An 8,760-nucleotide genomic window follows, 5' to 3' on the forward strand; every position below is an offset into this window, starting at 1 on the left:
TAGTGTCGTCCGCAAAAAGACATATTTTGCCACTGATATTTATGTTAGCAATGTCGTTAATAAAAAGAAGAAACAAAATAGGGCCTAGTACTGAGCCTTGTGGTACTCCACATTCTATTGGCTTGCTAGAAGACAACGTGGTATCCACCCTCACAAGTTGACTTCTGTTGCTCAGATACGACTTAAACCATTCGAGAGATGATCCCCTGAACCCATAGTGCTGCAGTTTATTAATTAGGACCTTATGATTTACACAATCGAACGCCATAGAAAAATCACAGAAAATTGTTGCTGTAGAATGATGGTTGTTTAGGCTGGAGTAAACTTTATTAAGGAGGGAAAATATAGCGTAATTTGTGGACTTGTTGTTTAGAAATCCAAATTGATATTCAGGAAGTATTTTGTACTTAAACAGAAAAGATACCAGCCTTCTTTTAACCAACCTTTCTATCATCTTAGATAGCGTTGGAAGGAGTGCAATTGGGCGATAGTTAGAAGCTTCATCTTTGTCTCCTCCTTTATGCAGAGGAATGATTATTGCCGTCTTAAGACATTTTGGAGAAATACCATTTTGGATTGACATGTTTATTAAAGTTGTTAGGTGATTCAGAGTGCTTTCTGGCAGATTCAAAAGCATTTTTAAAGTTAGGGAAAAAACCATTGATTGAAACATTTGATTTAACCAATGAAAATTTGATGAACTTTACAAAAAATAAGATTTTTTATGTTTTTGAGCCATTATTTCGTGATAAAATTGTGGAAGTTATCATATACGATTTAAGTTGTATTTCAACCTTCGATAACATTCAAACGAGTCGATTAAATGAAAAATCATATCAGACCCTTTTTGAAGACCATTCAATTTCCTAAAAGAATATGTATTGAGTTTTACGATATGCTGATTCGTTAGAACGCAATAAAATTAAAAATAACCTGTGTTATTTAAAGGAGAAATAGAAAATCACTGAAACCTTTGAATATGACCTCTTAATATTACTCCTACTACTACTACTACTACTGTCATTTCTCGCTGACGAGTATTTGACACACATCAGATGGTTATACAGATCGTTTTTTTCCATGGGATTTTCTGTTTTGTTGCCTCTTTACTTTTTGGTTGTCGCTGTTAACTGAGTTTACAATACTTCTCCATTGCGTTATATTGTGCGCTGCTTCTTCCCACTCTTTCTGCATGTTTATCCCCTTTAATTTTTCGTGGAGAATATCCTTGTACCTTTTGAGTTGTCCACCCGGGTTCTTCTTAAGGTCTACAAGCTCACCGTAAAGAAGAAATTTTGGTAGGCGGTTTTCTTTGCATTCTGCATATATTACAAGCCTATCTTAAGTGGGATTTTGTAATCATGACGTCAACGCTACCGCAGCTAGCTTTCTGAAGGACAGATAGGGTTGAGACATGGTAAAACCATTTGATTCTTAAGAGTTGTCTAAGTTGTCTCTGTTTCAACTTGTTTAATGCATTCATATGTTGGTGGTACGGCACCCAGGTTTTGCTTCCATATAAGATGGTGGGAATTGTTATTGCTCGGTACACTGGAAGTTCCGTTTCAAGTCATGATTGTGGAAAACCCTATCTTTTAACTTCCTGAATGAACTTGAGACAGGGGCGGATACAGGAATTTATTTTAGAGGGGGCCAAAATAAAAAGCAATGTAGAATGTATGCTTTTTAGGGCGCCGTTTTTAAACCAAAAGGTTAATATTTTACACAATTTACAGATTTTAGAAGGGGGCCATTTTAATGAAAATTGGTGTCTCGGAGTTTTTTGACTTAAAAAGTTTGCCTTTGATGTCAGTATGACTCCTACTTGTAGAGGGAGCCACCTACATATATTTAACTGGTTCGAAGTGTAATAACTTTTCGCCCGTACTTGTATAAAACTAGTGAGTAAAAAGGTATACATTTCTCTTGGTAAAAATCGCTACCAGTAATGTTTCTCGAGATATTTTGGTTGTAATAATTATCAACACCTGTCATTATTGACATAAATTAAACATGTTGACTAAATAGTTATTAGACTGAAATCATAAATGTTTTTGTTTCAAAATTTCAATAGAAACAATTTTATCATTATTTTTTCAAAGAAAAATCTATGATTAATTTAAAAAATTAAAAAGTTCCCAAATTTATCATTTCAATCAAATAACTATCTACTTAGCATGTTTATTTTTTGTTAATAATGATATGTGTTGACTATTTCCATTCTAAATATCTTGAGAACGGTTGCTCGTAACAATTTTTACCAAGTGACATTTTTTATGTAAAAAGTCACGGAAATGTATATTTTTCAGTAGTTTTATACAGGTAGAGACAAAAAGTTCGTAGGTAGAGACAAAAACACATGTAGGTGGCGCCCCCTATAAGTAGGAGTCATATTGACATCAAAATTAAATTTCTCATGTCAAAAAACCCTCAGACACCAATTTTCATCCAGATATTAGCGTTACTTCAGAAATTATTTGGAAAAAATCGAAATAAAAATGATACTTCTACACTCTGTATCTCCGAAACTAAGCATTTTAGGATATACATTTATACGAACTTTTTTACTTATTTTTGACTGTAGAATATGTTGCCGAAGTTTCCGGAATACAGTTCGGACTACCCTGTTTTTTTGGTGTACCCTACTGGACTTATTGCCAATTCAATACCGTTTAAAGTTATACATAACTTAACTAAAAACTGAAAAAAAAGTGGAAACCGGTCCCTGTAACGAAACTTCATTACAATATCCAGAGAATGAGGTTGTTTCCATTCTGGAACACGCCGTCTCGCGACAATAACTATTCCACACGAGCTTTGCCAGGATCAAGCTGCCATTAAAAGTTGTTTATTTTCATTGGTACTTTCAGCCAAATTGGAAATTCATCGATCCAACCAATGCCTTCGCGATCAACGGTCGAACTGCTCGATTTTTTCTTAATTTTATTTTTGTTCTGAGTCTAAATAAGTCTAAGAAGAATCTTCGGTGTATATTGCAACTAATAGATGCACTTAGTGAATTAAAGTATCTGTTTTTAAAGTGTTAAATAGAAATGTTCTTATTCAAGCTTGAACAGTTTTGTTTTAACATCCATTCAGTAGTTTTTGCGTGAAAGAGTAACAAAGATCTATTATACATCCATCTATACATCCAAACAAACTTTCGCGTTTATAATATTAGTAAGGATTGGCAAACAATTAGAATAAACACAAATTATTAAAATTATTATTTAATTGTTAAACAATTAGAATATACACAAATTATTAATAATTTAATTCATTCGCCAAATATTAAAAATACAAACAAATTACGTCTTATCATAAGGTATTACATGCATTACTTCAAGCGATATCGCTGTTTCCAATACTAAAAACAAGAAAAAATATCTAAATTCTCAATAATACACCACTACCACTCTGTAGAGTATATAAAGAGAAGACATGACTGTCAATCATAAAAGATCGAGAAGGGTTATCGTCATGTCCGGCATACAACATAATTTGTAATTTTAATTATGATATCAGAGGCAACCCTAAGGTACTTTCGCAGTTTTTTGGAGTATTTCCCGAAATTCAGTTTCCAAGAATTATCTTTTCTAAATTGAGCAGGAGAGAGAGCTTTCGATTTAGAGACAATTTTTATCTCTAAAAGGAAGATATAAGGGAAACAGCAACATCCCATGCAAATTTTGAACTGTCCAAATAATGGCTCACTTGTTGATTTTATAGCGAAAGAGTATTAACGTTTTTTTTCTGAACGTGGAAGATAACGATTCAAAATTGATACTAAAAAAATGGATTAACAATACAATACAAAGCAAATAAACTGTAGTACTTAGAAGTAAACAGAAAAATTGTAAAGATAGACCTTAGATAAAAACGCTGGGACGTTGTAAAACCATTAACCACCCTTGATAACATGTTTAACTATCGCCGGATAGCTGTAAAGGATCTGTGAACTTTAGAAAAGCACGTACCTATATGTATGTGGCGCCAAATGAGTATTAAATACGTAAAATGGTCATACTACTGCCATCTAACAACGGGAAGTCGAACCAACTTGGTTTGAAGGACGGTGTCAAGCTGACCAATCAAACAAAGAACAGTACCTTTAGGGATGATCCTATTGGCTAAGTACCGAATGCACCACCCTTCAACCCTGTAATGTTGGAACCTCGGGGCTGTTTTTAGGCAGAAAAGTTAGTTCGGTTTGAGTTTCTAAAAGACACGGTCCTGCCTCGGGTTCGCGGAACTCGGAAAGGTTCCCTGTAGTTTTTAAGTCTGGTGTCTGCTAATAGTTATGTTAAGTCCTTTTGTCGAATATTCTTAATTTCTATTTTATTCTTCTTTAAAATTAGTTAGTTGGATTTAGCAAGATTTAGTAATGAAAGGTTTAATTGATTATATAATCATCATATTTTTCAATAAAAGCAGACGCCAGACAATTTTCTTGTATTTTTTTCATCTTTTTTTTTTATTCTGAGTAATAATAAGTAACTTAATTTTTTATATATATTTTCTTTTGGTTCTTTATTTTTTTCTTTAATATTAAATTTAAATGTTTGCTGAAAACTCGGCAGTTTTATTTCTGGAGTTAAAAGAACCAATAGTGTTTTAAAAGTATATAAATAAGATCCCTATGAACGGGCAGAATAACTCCAGAGCAGTCCAGAAAAGTCTCGAGAAATGAGCTACAGATTTACAGACAGAGGTCGGGCCGCAATTAAGGTAAGTTATAGTAGATTTGTGTAACTAACATCATCAAGACAAAGCATTAAACATACGCTCCAAAGAGTCGGTGTACTTTTAATCCAAGTTTACCTTCCGCCCAGCTTAATTGTTTTTTATAATTATAAAATAGTCACGCTACCCATAGACAAGTGATTAATCCGAAAAGATTTGTCACAATACGATTATACCACAGTCAGATATTCACTCGTGAGCAAGTTGGGTGCAGTCAACCTTGAGGCTGTTCGCTTAGAATACCTGCATAGGTAAGTTTTATAAGCAGATGCCATATCGTAGACATTTCCGTCCTAGGATTGCTAAAGATGTTATTATTGTTTGTTATAAAAATGACTTCTTTTAATTTACGCTTTTTCTAATGAGGCTTCTTACTTATGTACCGAGCTTTCATTTTAATTTATCCCACTTTTAAAAGGCTGTAAAATATTTATTTTTTGAGTCGAGTAAAAAAAGAAATTGTGGTGTTTGTCGTTAAGTTTTATGCCGTTGAGTCAAAAATTGTATAAACTGTCAAATGCCAAAATTATTGACAGAACTTACTTTTTTTAATGATACACCTTTTATATCATTAAATATTTAAAAATACTTTTTCTGATTACGAAAATATGCCACACTTGCCCTTTCTTTTCGTTAGTTTAGCGCAAATTCGTATAAATATGATTAAAATTATAATTTTTCAACATCAAGATATCCGCGTTTATTGTTTTGTTTCAAAGAATTGTCATGGTCTTTATAGTTCTATTATGATACAGAAAATTTTCTGGTTTGTAAACTCAAAACATTTTAGTAAATTATTCAAATCTAGGAGCAATAAATTTATTAAAACACAAAAGGAAAAAAAGGGGGCAAGTGTGGAATATTTTCGTAATCAGAAAAAAAAGTCTTTTTAAATATTTAATGATGCAGGTATAGGGTGTACCATTTTAAAAACAAGGAAGTTGTGTCAATAATTTTGAAATTCGACAGTTTTTACAATTTTTGACTAAACAGCATAGAACTTAACAAAAAACACTACAATTTCTTTTTCTCTCGACCTTTTAACTCAAAAAGTAAATGTTTTACAGCCTTTTAAAAGTGTGACAAATTAAAATGAAAGCACTGTACAACCCGAGCTTCCGACCGCTTTATATTATGTTGTTGTGATCAAACATGATTTGCAATATCTGACTTCATTGTTTTACCTTTTTGAACATTTTTTTTATTGTTTGCTAAGTCATATATTTAGACGACGTTTAGTCTCTCCAATATACGACTCACCGCAATCACAAGGTACCTGGTAGATGCACTCTTTCTCTTGTTTTAATGATCCTGGCCTTGTTTTTGTTAGGATGCTTCTTAGACAACTAATCAAAATTATATAAAAACAATAGACAAAATTCTTTTATTTATGTTTTTTTTATTTATGTTTTATTAAGGATCTGCGTATGCCGAATGCACATGTTAAATTGGAACAACTTTGGACAAGCCTTTTTATATAATTTTAAAAAACCTACAACAAGCAACAATGCAAAACCAGGTAAATGTCACCATATCTTAACTTTTCAACCTCTGAATGCAATTTGTTGTGCTCTCTACGCTACTTTGTTATAGTACCTACCGTTAGTTTGCCTAATATCCATTTTTTGTAATTTAAAACTTGTTTAAATTAGGTAAAAATCTAAAGTTTAGGAACTATAATTTGGCATTGACAAAATTGTAAGTTGACAACTTAAGTGTTGTTTTGTAAAAATAACTATTAAAAATTAAAGCAATTATATAATTAATACTACCTAATACAGCACAGCTGTATTAAAAGATTTTAAAAATATGCCGGATGCGCTAGGAAACGTGTGAAAACTTGCTGATTTAAAAACTACTGAAAAACTTTTTAGTAACAACAAAAAATAGGGGAAACAAATCAAGATTCAGTATAAACAAATTATCAACAGTAATTTTTAATTTTGTTTATTTACAAAGACGTAGATAGACTGTATAAGACTTTTATAAATACAATACATTTAAATATTGCCCTATACATACATTAGATATTATATTTATAATATTGTGGAGTCTATATTTATACAAAAATAGCTCAATATTTACAAGAATTATAAGGATAATAGTTACATATACATGTAGTAGATACAAACTTAGATGCATAATATATTTCAGTTATTACAATATTAAAATATAACAATAAATTTTAGTAATGTATCAAAAAATTAAGTATGGAGAAGTATTTTGTTTCACAATTCTAAAAAATAATATATACTTTTTTTATTATAGTACCTTATAACATTATAACAACTTATTATTATAACTTATAATATTGAACAATATATATTTTAGCAAAATTATAAATATGTATTTATCTTATAAATAAATTAGCTTTTGATTGATTAAATTATATTTAGTTTACGTAACAGTCAATATCAAAATATTTTACAATTACATTTTTTTGATTATTTGTTTATTTTTGATATTGTTTTTAGAAAGCAATAAAAATCACTAAATTTTGATTTGAATAAAACATAACATATCAAATCATGATACACATATTATTGTATATAACTCAACTTTACTTTTAGCTGAAGTTTTAGTTTAGTTCAACTTCGTATCAGTGTTAAATATATTTGCTGTGTTGAAAAATTCAAACCTTTAAGATTTTGCTTGTAAATGAGGTATTTTAATGAAACAGAGGTCCTGAAACACATACAGGGTGACGCCTTTTATACGACACGAAGGCCCCAAGGAGAACGACAGTTTTTATTGAAATAAAATTTGGTGAGCATATGTAGGTTAATTTAAAGCATTTCGTAAATTATAGTTTTACAGGGAGGGGACACCCTGTAAATAATACATCCTTTTAATTATTATCCTAAATCTACATCCTTTAATTTTTGTTAAATTAACTAAAGGTATATCACACACACCTAGATTTTATCAAATGTTATAGGTCTAATGACGCAAAAACATATTAAATGAAATCATCCAGGAAAATCCTTGTATGAGGGGTTGGCAACCTTAACAATGTTTTGAAGATATATGAATTCTGCATCGAATACTGGAATAATGTACTAGGTATTCCATTTAATATAAAGAAGTAACTTTCTTTGAAAAGTGCCAATGTTCACATTAATTTTGCCTTTCCCTGTATAACTTTTCGGGTCAAACTTTAATTTGGTTTAAGAAACAATAGTTATTGTAAGCAAATATCAGGATATACAGGGTAGATTACACTTTAGGTATAATAGCTATTGTTAAAATTTAAATTTTATTTTTCATTTTCACAACATGTGAAATATCTCAAAATCCATACATTTTTGGCATATGCTTCTTTAATGAAACTCACCCTTATTTTTTTTCTAAAATCCAAAAGTCAATTAATGTATATCCATTACAAAAAAAACTATTTAATATTTAACTTTTTTGAGGGACAACCTCTTGAATTCTATATAATTTCATAAAATTCTTTCAATTAATCTACATATGCTCCTAAATTTCGATTCTATATAAACTACCGTTCTTCTTAGGGCATCCGCGTCGTATGAGAGGCGACACTCTGTAGAGTAAAAAAATGTCTATGCATATGTGGTGGATTCATCTCTCCAAAAAATTCTTTATGGGTATTTCGCCACTGCACTGCAAGAAAATACTGCTTGTCAGAAGTTATGTTTACAGTTATACAAATTTGCCTAACAAAGAAAAAAATGCTTATAAAGATAAGAACATAATAATATACGAACATCTTTCAAAATACAAAATACACTTAGATCCATTTTATCACATACTAAACCAATGAATACAGAACAACAAACAAAAAATGTAATATACCAAATACCATGTGAATGTGATAAATTTTACATTGGTGGAACATCTAGACCTTTAAATGTTAGAAATAAAGAACATAAAGATTATATAAGAAAGAGAGATTTTCACAAATCTAAGATTTGTCAACATTCATGGGACACAGACAGGGTACAGAATAAATTTTAATAATGCCAAAACTATAATGAAAGAAGCGATAGCCTCTAA

The sequence above is a fragment of the Sitophilus oryzae genome, unplaced genomic scaffold, assembly GCF_002938485.1.
Source record: "Sitophilus oryzae breed Bouriz unplaced genomic scaffold, Soryzae_2.0 scaffold_466_pilon_pilon, whole genome shotgun sequence".
In the NCBI taxonomy this organism is placed as follows: domain Eukaryota; kingdom Metazoa; phylum Arthropoda; class Insecta; order Coleoptera; family Curculionidae; genus Sitophilus; species Sitophilus oryzae.